We start from the raw sequence: 14,200 nt of genomic DNA, 5'->3' as shown, positions 1-14,200 counted from the left end.
CTAACAATCATTTAACTGATTTGAATAATAGGAATTTATAATGTTCTATGTGTATGGCATTTTAAAAAGATGTATTTTTAGTAGGGCTGGGGGAATTAACGCGTTAATCTTTGTGATTAATTTGAGATGTTTAATACGTTAAAAAAAATAACGCAATTAACGCAGCACTTTTTTTTTTGCCTCGTTTTAATGACTTTCTGCTTTTGCCAGTGTGCTGAACCAAGTCACCCTGTCATGATGGAGAAGTACAAGGATGGAGTTTTAGGAGGAATGTTTGCATTTAAAAAGTTGCCTGATGGCGCCTTTGACAAAACAAAGATGCTGTGTACAATTAGCAAAACTGAATTCAAATACCATACCAGTTGGTTTGAAGCTGGATGCACCGAATTTTCGGCCGCCGAATGGCATTTTAGGTTTTTGGCCGAAAAAGAAAAAAGAAAATAGAAAATATACCCGAATATATGCCGCCCATCCGTGTTCTGCGATCAGGTTTCACGAGCAGGTTTTTTCCGCTCCGTGTGTGAGCCGCGCTCTCCGTTCCGTGTGTGTGTGTGTGTGTGTGTGTGTGTGTCTGTCGGCGCGCTGCACTCTCTGCTCAATGTTACGCTCCGTGTTTACGCTGCGCGTTCTGCTCTGTCGTTCACGGCCCAAACGCTCCAATCATGTACCGATCACGCACTGGAAAAGCAAAGTCCGCTCAAATAACATGAAATTTCTCAGTAGTAGACTTCTGTTTGCTGAGCTGGTATAGTCATGCTGGGCAACAATGGTAAAATGACCTGCTCTGATCACATGCTCTGGTAATAATAGCTTTGTAGGACTATATTTTATTTTGATAATTAGTAAAAATAAAAAAAATAAAAAAATCTGTTAAATTGATTATGTTGATTGATTATTGAAAAAGAATAATATATTGATATATTGATGTTTAATATTATTTTAATATAGGGCTATTTTCTGTTCCTTTTTTTTCCTGTGTTGTTTAATTTAATTAGGTGATTCTAAGTTTAAATATTGATGATTACAAGCTTGGGGGAAATGCAATTAATTGCAATTAATTACAGCAAATTGTGCAATTAATTAGTTTTTTAAAATTGATGCGATGTTTAATAGGGAGCCAGTGCAGTGTTGACAGAACCGGGCTAATATGGTCATACTTCCTGGTTCTGGTAAGAACTCGAGCTGCTGCGTTTTGAACTAGCTGTAGTTTGTTTATTAAGCATATTAACGTAATAGCATTACAATAATCCAGCCTTGAGGTCATGAACGCATGAACTAATTGTTCTGCATTTGTCACTGAAACCATATGTCGTAATTTAGATATATTTTTATGATGAAAGAATGTGGTTTTACAGATGACAGAAACGTGGCTTTCAAATGGGAGACATTCTAACCGACCAATCAGATAATACAACTTCCCCCACCGTACTAAATGTGTGACCGTTATCCGACCATCTCTGTACAAACATGTTTATCACTATCAGCACTTCTGTGCCTTTAGGTATCATCATTCAGTGCACTTGTGAACTCTCCTGATCTTGCTCATATTCTATACAGTTGGTTTGATCACATCATTAGAAACAAGTGTGAATAATTTTGAGCCGTTGAGTGTAAATTATGACGCTTGTTGTAGTTGTGTATAACACTAGTTGTGTTGCAGCTTGGGTTTACTGTTTTGCAGCACAAGTGCATTTAAGTTAAAAATGTGTTTTAGTGAGTAAGAATGTGTGTAGAGTTTTGCAAAAAGAGTGCATGATATTGAGCGTATACAGAAACCACCAGACCAGAAGTTCTTTAAGGAAGTGCGTCTGTTTCTGCCTTTGTCATGTCTTGATGTCGAGTGGAGGTCTTGTGCAGGTTTAGGGTTATTTTGTGCTAAGTTTGTTGTTGCTCAACACTGAAAATAAGTAGTTAATGCTACATTTAATGTTAGTTGTTTTTTTTTTACTTTTGATGCTACGATTCTTATTTTGAGGAATATGTTTTATTCTCATTGAATTTCGTAAAGCATCTGAAACCTGTGTTTGAGATCAGTTCATGTGTAAATGTAAATGCGAGTGAACTTTTTCCAGTGTGTTAGTGAGTTCATCCTGTGGTTTAAACACTTCAGTGCATTATATGTCTATTCCCCCAGTTAAAGTACTTTTTTAAAACTCTAAGTCTACATTTAAAAATGCAAAAAAAAACTTTTTCTACATATACTAACTCGATGAAAACATGGCAAACATGATTCAATGTCTAATAGTTCTGTCAAAACACTTGCGCTAGTTTACTATCCAACATGAACATAGTGTCAAAATACATCAGAATGAATCACTTTAAACCAAAACTTCCTATGCTGTGTATATGCAACAAACAAGCATGAGCTGAGTCAACCTGACACTTTCTTAAACAGGCGTTGGAAACCGTAAACTGGTTAAAGTACCGATACTGATACTGTCTCTATCAGTGTCACAACAGCAAACAGAACAGTGGTGGAGACCTAGTCTAGTTTTTTTGTGGGTAACTATTTACACACACAAAGAAAATTATCTAACTGTGTATTGTGTGGCTTTGATAGAGCATTTCATTCCCTGTTTATTTGGTGTCAAAGAAGATTGTAATAGTTGAAACCTCCTAAGCTGATCTCTTTAATTTTGTGCTGGATGTTGAAATGTTAAAAAAGTGTTCGTAAAAAAACAAACAAAACTTTAAAGAAGCATGAAACCATAATATTCATATTGAAAATATTGTATAATTACATGTCAGCATACTCACAGTTTGAAAATGACTTCTATAATATTTTATTTTAGTACGAAGCTTTGTCTGGATCACCCAACACAGTTTTGTGTTCTGAACCTCAGAAAGATTACAGCAAGATTAGATTTCTTGAGCATTGCATGTGTGCACTGTATCTGAAACTTAGGAACTAACATGTTCCTTGTTGTTGTTAAACACCTCAGGTAAATAATTTGAAATGTAGGTTTGTCAAAAGAAAAACTGTTCAGTTATATATATATAAAAAAATGATGGTCATCAGACTGATTTAAAAGAAATTAAAGAATAAGTTACATTTAAAGAAAATAGACAACATGCCTTGCTTTTGTGGTAGACAAATGCTTAAACGTTTAAAATCCCGTGTCATGTTTTACTCAGAATTTTAAAGTCAAATGTGAGAGATAAAATCTAAATTAGGTTAAAACGGTTGCAGAAACACCAAAGACAGTTTTACCTGTCAGGGATCACTGGTGATCCCGGATTATTGTAGTTCAAAATATGTTTGAGCTTATATATCTCAATATTAATAACAGTCTGGTTAATTTTGAGTCTTGAACTATAAACTCTCAAGGGTTGGCTTTCTAAATGTATGTGTGTTATGTTTCTATTCAGAATTACTTATGAGCAGTAACCTTTTTATTTTGGGCATTTCATGTATGCAGCACTTGCCAAAATTGGGGGTGATGAGAAAGGGGTTCTAAGAGGTTGTGATTAACAGTATCAAAAGCAGCACTAAGATCAAGAAGAATAAGGATGGAGAGAAAACCAGAATCTGAAGATATTAGCAGATCATTGGTGAACTTGATCAACACTGTCTCTTTACTGTGGAGTTTATGAAAACCAGACTGAAGGGGCTCAAAAAGATTATTAATAGTAAGATGATTGTGTAGCTGCAAAGCCACAACTCGCTCTAGTGTTTTTGCCAGAAAGGGGAGGTTTGATATGGGGCAATAATTATTAAAATTGTCCAAATCAACATTATGCTTTTTTTGGAACCGTTGTGTTACAGCAGCAGTTTTTAATGCAACACCAGAGTCGTAGAGAGTCGTTAATAATGCTGAGAACAGCCGGACACAAAGAGTTATTGTGATCAAGTGTGCAAGTGGTGGCTTTCATACGTGATCCCTCCCTAGTGAGAAACTCTGAGGCTACGTTTACACGTGGATGGCTATTTTCATAAACGGACATTTCACCCCTCTTCGTTTTCAAAAATAACATTGTGCACACGAACCTGTGTACATGCTATCAAGAGCATGCCAAACCTGTAGGTGGCAGTGTAACGAGAAGCTCAAGCCCACCTTAGCCAATCAGAATCCCGAAAATAGTCACATTCTGTGACGTCGCGGCCTAAAACTCAGTTTTTCTCAGTTTACATGCAAACGTGCAAACGAAGATTTTCAAAATCTCCACTCTGGCCGGAGTTTTTAGAAAGAATCGGTTTCATTGGCGAATCCTCCGTTTGCGTGTAAACGAAGGGCGCAAACAAAGGGAAATGTCTCCGTTTTTCTAAATAACCATGTACGTGTAAACGGGGCCTGAGTCAGTTTGAGAAAAATGAGTAAAAGACGTTCTAGAGAAACTGGGCAAGCAGAGTGTTGAAGAGGAAACTAGTGTACCATGAATTAGGTTATGGACATTGTCAATTTTAGAACTGAAAAAATTAAGAAAATTATTACGCAACTGATTTGAAACAGGTATAGAGTTGCCAACGTTAACTTTGTTTATAGTTTAAAAAAGATGTCTGGGATTGCTTTGATTATTATCAATAATCGGAGAAAAATAAGCTTGTAGACTCAATTGCAGCTCTATATTCCCCCAAGTGGGCTTTCCAAACTTGACAAAATACATTCAAGCCAGAGTCACGCCACTTACACTCCCTTTTACGACTACCTGTCTAATTAGAGCCCATGTTGTCATCAAACCAAGGGCAGTACGAACAAAAGTGACATGGCGTGACTTCAAGGGAACAAAAGAGTAGCTCTGAGCAAACACACTCTTGATAGGAGTTTAAACAAGAACAAGCTTTGGCGCAAAAAGAACAAAACGGATGCAGTTTCTTTCATTGAACAACTTCAGTTTAAACCTCTGACCAATGTCATTGATGGATGCACCACAAATGTGGTTTGTGAATGGTAACAGGAAACAGTGCGAGTTCTGCTGTATGTACAAGGGTGTTGGTTTTAATAAAGACTCTGAGCTCTCATTTCAGAGTAAAACGCACAGAACAAAAAGTGCATCACCCTTTACTGCGTGTTCAATAAACATGTACATCTCTTCCTCTGTGAAAAACGACCAAAAATATGCTTAGAGCTCTACCTAGTGGTTATATTATCAAACTTAAAGGAGAAGTTCACATTTGAGACAGCTTGATAATAGAATAGAATAGAATTTATTGTCCCCTAGGGGAAATTTGTCTTGGACTCAGAGAGTGCGTAGTGCATAGTAGTAGCTGCCATTACAGACAATAGATACATGTCAAATACAAATAACATCTAAAGATGTACACGTAGGCTACATACACACAAAAAAAAAAAAAAAAAAAAAAACAGCAGAACAGAAAACAGCAACAAGCATTGCACTCTTCCCAGGCCTCAGCGTACAAATCTATTTAAAATTTAGTTTTTTTCCAGAAGGAATAATTGAGGGTGCCACATGTGTAAGGCCGCAAAACACAGATGGACTACTTTGTCTAAAACTGTTAACCCTTTGGGGTGTTCAGCTTCACACATCTAGATACCAATAATACTTTGTAGTTTCACCGATAACTCTCTCTACATGGATTCTTACTGCGGCAAGTCCACGTGTGGACTCCAGCTCTACTGGGCTCAATTGTTTCCTTCCTTTAGTGAAAGCTGGGATCTTCAGCTCAGCATTATACAAGCTAATAGATTCTGCCACGTTAAACCCTCGATCGGCCAGTATTACATCACCTGCACTGATGCATTCCAGAAACCCAGAATTTTCCGTGACACGTTTGTCTGATGTTCTGCCTCCCCATCCCTTAGATATGAATATGACTGTTCCTTGTGGAGATATGCCTATTAGGTATTTCATGGTGTGATGATGTTTATAGGTTGAATATGTTTGTGCTCTTGCTTCTAAGTCTTTGGGTTTTTCTATAAAAATTTCAAAACAATCAATTATGCAGACACATCTAGGGTAAGTTTGTTTAAATATCATGGGCATTGACAGCCGAAGCTCTTCTCTCTGTGGCCAAAATACAAATGATGGGACAAGCTTTGCATGTACTGTAGCATGTCAAGGGTAGTTCTAAAAGTTCAACATTTGGAAGAGAACACTATAGAGCAAGGGACAGGTTCATTTTCATCCTCATAAGAGTTAAAAGAAGATGTTGGAAAGGAGAGAGGGTTGCGTGTGTCGGAAGACATGAAATAACACTATATAAAACTACTTGCAGCTTGGCAAACGTGGGGAGTCCAGTCAGTGCTTTCACTTTTTCATCGTCATTTGCAAAAGTCTGTTCGTCCAATGTTTCTAATTTGGTTTTCATCCTGCGGTTTTCCTCCCTGAGGTCGTCACACTCCTGCTGTAGCTTTGCACTCCTTTCAAACTTTATTTGAAGTTTTACGCTAGATTTGTGTCATCAGCTCTTCCTCTGCTCTAAAATCATTTTACTCATTTGTATCCTCATGAAGTTGATCATGTAGAGAATAATACTGGATCTGAGCCAGATTCAGACACATCAGTCCTGCCAAACCTGGTTCATATATTTCATATATTCTGTTATTCAAAACACGCACAGATTTGTACAGATGTCAGAATGGGGAATTTCCTTGAGTCATTATTGTTGAGTTCAGAAACTCTTGATCTACTGGGATTGTCACAAACAACATCTCTAGAGTTTACAGAGTAAAAGTGTGTCAGTGTAACTGTGTGTGTTATTGTATGTTCTGTATTATATGAGGTATTATTTCTATATGTTGACCAATAGGCCTGTGTTTCAGTGACCGACACAGAAACTGTTATCTAGAGATCCAGAGCTGACGACTGATATAATGATGATTTAATGATGGCATAGATTAATGTGGAGTCTGGTGTTGATAGATCAAACTGAAGGACTGATGAATGGAGCAGGAGGAGCACATCACTCAGAAACCTTCTGATCTCTGACTTAACAAGTTACAGTTTCGTAACTAAATTACACTTTTTGTTATGAGTCAGCAGAGACACTTAAAGGTAAAAGATCGCACTGCATTCTCTGACTAATGTCAGAACTGGCGAGTTTGTGAAGAGAAAGAAATACTGAGAGGTGATTTACTCAGTGTGATTTCGTCTTGGATGGGGATGCTATAGTTTCTCAAGAGAGAGTTCAAATGTTAATTTCCAGAAACGCACTTTGGATGGGACACTAAGACCTGGGGTAGAATTGTCTGAGGCCTGACCGGTATGGAGCCAGATCAGCCAAATGTAGCATTAACAGCTTATTTTCAGTGTCGAGCAACAACAACCTTTCAACAGTACAGAATAACCCTACAACTGCACAAGACCCGATAAGAAGAGATGAAAACTGCACACAGAGACACACTTCCTTATAGAACTTCTGGTCTGGTTTCTGTATACGCTCAATCTCATGCACTCATTTTGCAAATCTCTACACACATTATAACTCACTAAAACATTCATCATGATGCTGCAAAACACCAAACACAGCTGCAGGCGAGTGTGTGTGGTAATATATGAATTAATAAATAATAATTCCTTAATCAGTAAACATAGATCCATCCATACAAAAACAACCTGTTTATTAGATCTCATGGCTGGGGAAGAAAATGTTTGAAAGGTTTTGGGGGAAAACTCCCAACAACTGTATACTTTTATAGAGATAACTTCTGTGAGCATGTGCATCAGGTCTCTTCTCTCGACTGAATATCTTTCTCTAAAGGACAACTGCAAATGGTACTGAGTGTTCAAAAAGAATAAAAGAAGCAAATACTGTGTATATATATATATATATATATATATATATATATATATATATATAAAGAGTTCAGATGCAAAAGCCTCTAAGTGCCATCTGGAATTTTCTTCTAGAATGATCATTTTTATCAAGCTTGTAGATTTAAGTTCAGTAATTTCACTAAAATGACAATTAATAGGTCATTTTCATTGCCATTTAAGTGAAATTACTGAATTTAAATCTACAAGCTTGATAAAAATGATCATTCTAGAAGAAAATTCCAGATGGCACTTAGAGGCTTTTGCATCTGAACTCTTCATATATAGTCCCTTTTACGAATTAACAACATAAATTATAACCATATGCATAATTAAAGCCTATGCAGTAAAACACACATAAAACCATTATAATTTTTAACCCCAGCACATGCTGAAATCATAATCCGGGATCCCCCTCAAGTGTCAGCTTTCTAAGGTCTGAGACACATGAAACTCATTATGATGATCCTCTAATTTAAATTTTCTAATTATGAAAACCCCTGCCCTATATTTTCTATTTTCAGACAAAAAGATAAACTAATTTCAAATATATATGGTAAATTCTCACACAGACATAATGGTCGGTTCATGGTTGCATTCTTGCATTGAAGTGTATGAGAACTTACAACAGTTGAAAGTTTTTTTTTTTTAGTTTTTTTTTTTTCATCTGGCCTGTAAACCCCCAGAGGTCTGTGTATTACTGCAGAAGAGAAATGTCAGGGGTTTACAGAATACAGACGACAATAATGTGTTTGTGAATGAAACTGTGATAATGTTCGTTGTTGTGTGGGCAGGAAGAGGACAAGTGGGTAGGTGGGTCCGGGGTTTTTTTTTTTTTTTAAATAAACCATTAAATGGCACTTTCTGGAGAGGTTTGTGCAAAGAAATGGAGAAATTGAGTCTTACATGATATGTGAAAAACTGCAAGGTTAAGAGCATATACTTTGCATTGTTGTAGTATCAACAGGTATTAGGATATTTAGCATTTACATTACTGTTAATCAGTCATGACTCATGCTGACTGAATAGATTGCTAGTTTATTTTGTGTAGCCAGCTAGCAGTTCTCGGCAGTTTGCTGATAATCCGGTGTCTGGAGTAAAATGCTCAAAACATCTCCTGAGAAAAATCACATGGTCAACCTAGTCTTGGTTATTTAATTTTGATTTAGTCTTATTTTCCTTACCTTGTCATTCAAGGCCAGGGCACTTTTTCTACAATCATTGTTGTGCTGAACTTGACAATATTGATCTGCTGAATCAAGATGACAATCTTTCACTCAAATTCCTAGACCATACTCCACTTGTACAAGTTGATGAACTTAAATAGCTGGGCCTTTGGCTTGACTCACAACTCTCCTTTAGCTGTCATATCAATTCTGTTGTAAAAAAGATAAATTGTAATTTACGAATATTGTATCGCTCTATTAACTGTTTCATTCAGCTGATTAGGTTAAGAATTGTGTCACAGTTAATATTTCCCATATTAGACTATGTGGATGTTGTCTATCAAAACACATCAGAATCAAACTTGAAAGCATTAAATGTTGCTTTCAATAATATATGTAGATTTGTGCTGAGATGTCCTTTTATTACTCACCCCTGTGTCATGTAGGACTCACTGAGCCAGAAGATAGTCGCACTTGTATCAGGTCATTTTTAAATGTGTGTATTACGATTATCCTCCTTACCTGAAGGAATATTTAATTCCATATAGACCCAGCTGAAGATTGAGACACACTGAATATCTCTCCTTCACTGAGTCAAACATCTTCAGAGAGAGCGGTAGACGTGCCTTTAAATGTAAAGCCTCTTCAGACTGGAAGAGCCTGGGTCTCTAAGATCTGGCACATCGCTCTTTACTTACTCGCAAGCAAACTGTTGCTGGAAATGTTTTCCTCATGTGTGACTGGACTTTTGTTTTCTATACATAAATATGCGGGATCCATTTTGTCCTTTCTTTTTATTTATGTGTATATATGCGAGTATGGGTGTAGGTGTATGTGTGTACTGTATGTATGCACATATGTGTATGTAAGGGCTAAATGTTGTCATGCATCTTAATACTGCAATATGTTTTATACATGGGTTTGTTTCCGCAGTCGGTGAGCCGGTTGGGCCGGGCGAGGCGGGATGAGGGAGAGCTTTAGCCTCCGGAGACCCAGAAAAAAAAAGTTTTTGGAATTTAGTTTTTTTTTTTTTTTTTCATGTCACCGCATTGTTTTAGAGCATAAGAAACAAATGGTCAAATAACTTTTTTGAAAAATAATATTTTACTGATGTTATGCTCTTTCCTCTGTAGTGGACACTAGGTCTAAATTGTTTAAAAAATAAAATGACATGAAATTATATATATAAGCAAAAACAATGGGATTTTTTTAATTTTTTTATCACCAATACATTTTGGGGTTTCAGGATTTTTTTTAACCAAAATTTGTATAAAGATGATTCTCAACTATAACTAAAGATATAACGGAATGAATTGATACACCATTTTACTTTATGAAATATGTGGGTAAAATGGCCATAAATTAATATTCCCATTCAATGCAATGTATCTATACACTTTATCTAATGTGCACAATAATGTGTTCTTGGAGCAACATTTAATGAAAAAAGAAGTGCAATAATTGGAGTAATAATTAGCAACATTTTAATAATAATATCTAATATTTCATAGGAATATTGATGTATAATTTATTTCCATATTCACTTGTGGTGTCTCCCAGAATGCCTGATAAACATGATGTAAGTCCTGATGTCTCTACATGTATGAAATCAATGCCCTGTTCTGGAACAAAAAGTCATTTTTTTATTTGAAACCCCATAACGTTTTCCTGAGATGTTGGTTTATGAAATACAATTTGAAAAATAGTCCGATTTAAATTATAATGACAATATATTATCATATTTCCTACATTTGATCACTAAATTAATGTCAGACATTTTTAAAGACCAAGGAGAAGTTGTGTTCATGGTGAAACCTCCAAACATTTGGAGAAGACTCTGGAAAGTCCTGAATGTGCTCTTTACAGACACACAGGTGTGACATGTGACATGTATGATGTCAGAGAAATTCACTAAAATATAATGTCCACTACAGTGGACCAAAGTCTATTCCTGGGTCCCAGGAGGATAGTGAGTGTGAATGTACATGTGCTGTATTATCTGTCTTTGTCTCGAGGAAAATGGTATTGAGCTTTAAATTATGTCATATTTTGTATATGACCCCATACAGTATATTTACTTTGTAACTTTATGTAACTTTGGCTTGTATGAAGTTGAAGGGGAAAAGGACCTGGATAAGAGCCACACTTTATAGAAGTAGGGCTCCAGACTGTGACCAAATGGGTGACAAGAGTTCACACTGGAGTGACCATTAGAGAGCTGCAACTTATGTTACATACCAGAAACATCAACGGCAAACGAAACGAATGTGAAACCGTGCAGTTCAGAAGCTGGAAGTTTACTGAGAGTGAAAGTTCTCCCCTTAGACATTCTCTGCTCATATTCTGACTAGAATCTGAGTATGAGGACGTCAGGCTAGTCATTGCCTAGTTGTTCAGATAAATTAGTATATGTCCATGTGTATGTTCTCTGTTTATATCGTATTGTTCTGTCATTCTAACTGTATTGTTCCTACTTTTTCAGATAAATTAATATAAGTGCTTGTTCTTTGTTTATATCGATTTGTTCTGTCATCTTGCCATCATTACTGTCGTCTTGTTCTGTCGTCCTTGCTGGAGTTTTGATCTGTTATCCTTACTATCATTTATGTAAACTGTTTCAAATGTGTACAGATGCAGACCTCACACAAAGCTGTCAAAATAAAAGCACAGTAGCCTAGGTTTACAACATAATTTCATTGATGTGAGGTTATGAGAAGCAGGGGAATAGGCCTATACACTGCAGATGAGGAAGAAAAACATACTGGACTGTAAGATTTACATTTATTAATTTAGCAGATGCTTTTATCCACTTATGAGGAATATCACAAGAAATTTGCCACAATATTTCTAGAATATAATATCAGGTTTATTAGAAAGCTAGATTAGGAGACAAGCAAGAGCAGAGGAGAAATATAGAGAGATTTGGTTGTTGTTGTTGTTGTTGTTGTTGTTGTGAGTGCCTTGTTGGTTTAATGTTGTGTTGTTCAGTAAGGATTGTCTTCAGCATTTACTGGAATTCAAAAGTTGTGATGGCCTGAGCAGAGATGGGGAGAAACTCATTTCACTGAGAGATTCTGTAGTCAAATCAGTTATAAAACAGGACGTACTGGGGTGGGAGTGTGTGGCTTCAGTGACTGTGGGTGTAAGATGTGGGTGCTTGAAATGCAATGCAAGTCGCTTTGAAGCGTCTGCCAAATGCATAAATGTAAATGTAAATCGCAAAGAAATAAACCACAACTTGACCTTCCAGCCACTAACCACCAAATCTATTGAGTCATCTCAGCCTTAACAAACCTGCTAACAAGCAGAATCACTGAAGGAAAGAAGAGAACAGGAGAAGAGACGAGCAGAAACACAAGATCTACGACTGACTTCAGCCTCAGCCTCAGATGAAATCCCCTGAAGAGAAAAGAAGACATTACATCTCTGAAGATCTTAGGATTTAACAACTCCACAAACAGCTTCACTTATTACTAACCAGACTGACTTTATTTCTGTCAGGCGTCTAGAGAAGTTATTAATCATTAACAGGGTTTGAACTCTTTACACGTCACACAATGTGAATGTCTGCATTCAATCAGGGACACAAAATATGCAAACTAATAAAAACATTATAAACGGTTACGAAACGACAAACAATTGTAGTTTAAATTCACACTGACACTATATTTACCTTTTTTGAAATAATCCATTAAACCTGCAGAGAAACTAAGAGCGTGAACTAATGAATATTCTGCTAGTGTGCAACTCTCATTGGATGAATTCACATTATGATCTGCGGATTGTCCGTGACTTCACATTTTTTGATGCGGGTGTAAATGTGTTTTGCACCATATTCACTGCAGCAAACGTGTGTGTACGAGTTTCTTAATCAGTGATTGTAGAATAGGATTAGTGCTCCTGCAATGAAGAACTGTTGTGTTTGTGGGAGAGAGAAAAAATCTTCAAGTTTGCAGTTTTCTCCGTGACTTCAAATGTACTGATACACACATGTGGGTGTTCTCCACAACTACAGATTCCCCTGTCACAGGCGCTCAGTGTATTTGCACAAAAAATAACTTCATACGCAAGCTTATACCTGTGAACATGAACAGAAAAACACACACACCGCATCGGGTCTACACACTGCAGACGAGTAACAACAGCAAGATTACAGAACAAATCGACATAAAGAACACACACATGAACATACTAACTTATGAGTTATATTATGAGTAGCAGGGGAATACCTCTAGCTCTTATAACAAGACGACAGAACAAATCGAAATAAACAGAGAACACACACATCAACATACTAATGGTAACACTTTATAATAATGTTCCTTCATTAATGAGTAACGCACTATTAACATTCTATAACTACTATTAACTAACAAGAAACTCTGATTAATGAATAAGTATAGCGCTCAGTTAAATGTGTTAGTTCACTATTAGCTAATCAATAACTACTATTTTTCATCCCTCACTGAAGACTAAGAACTAAAAATAATATCAATATATAATTGAGGGAGTTTTCATGTCCATGAGATTTATCTCGCAAACATGCTTATTAAAATAAAATTTTAAAAGTCTTCAGTGTTCTTCATGATCTTGTCTTTACAAATTCCATAGTTAATTATTATGGAAATAATCATTTATTTATAAAAATTTACTAGTTATCCCTAAAATGTCAACTAAATAACCGTCCGAAATGAATTACAACCACAATCTCATTACCTAAAAAAAACATTTTAAAAACTTATTCAAAAACAGTTTTAATTATATTATTTACATTAAGTTGAGGTAATTGTGAACAATGGGCCCTATCTTGCACCCAGCGCAAGTGTACACCGACGCATGTATCATTCCTATTTTGCACCCGCGCAAAGCGGACTTTTCCCTCCACAGACGCACGTCGGTAAGTTAGGAAATACACTTGCGCTCGCGGGGGCGATTCAGCGCAAAGAGGAGGCGTGTTCCGGCGCAAACATTCCTTCATGCTATTTTGCAGGTTTAGAAAACAATTGCGCGACTAACCAGGAAAAAATAGTTTAAAGTCAGTGACGCGTTGCGCATGTTATTCATATGCTATTTTAAGGGCGCATGCTTGGCCATAATCAATGTAGCGTGTGCACAACACGCATACAGATGGTGGACAACCAGAATGCCTATTACCGCCGCGCCAGCTGCCGCGGCGAAATCACCGCGGCGAAAATAAACCAGCCGCATTTCAAAGTCGTTCCCGAAATGACCGCCAGGTGGCGCAAAGGGACATTGTGCAAAACAGCAGCAATTGCCGTATTTTGAAATGTAAGTGGGTTAAATATAAAACCCTAAGCCTA

The sequence above is a fragment of the Leuciscus leuciscus genome (assembly GCF_965113295.1).
Source record: "Leuciscus leuciscus genome assembly, chromosome: 16".
NCBI classification, from domain to species: Eukaryota; Metazoa; Chordata; class Actinopteri; order Cypriniformes; family Leuciscidae; genus Leuciscus; species Leuciscus leuciscus.
This window is presented reverse-complemented; position numbering follows the sequence as displayed.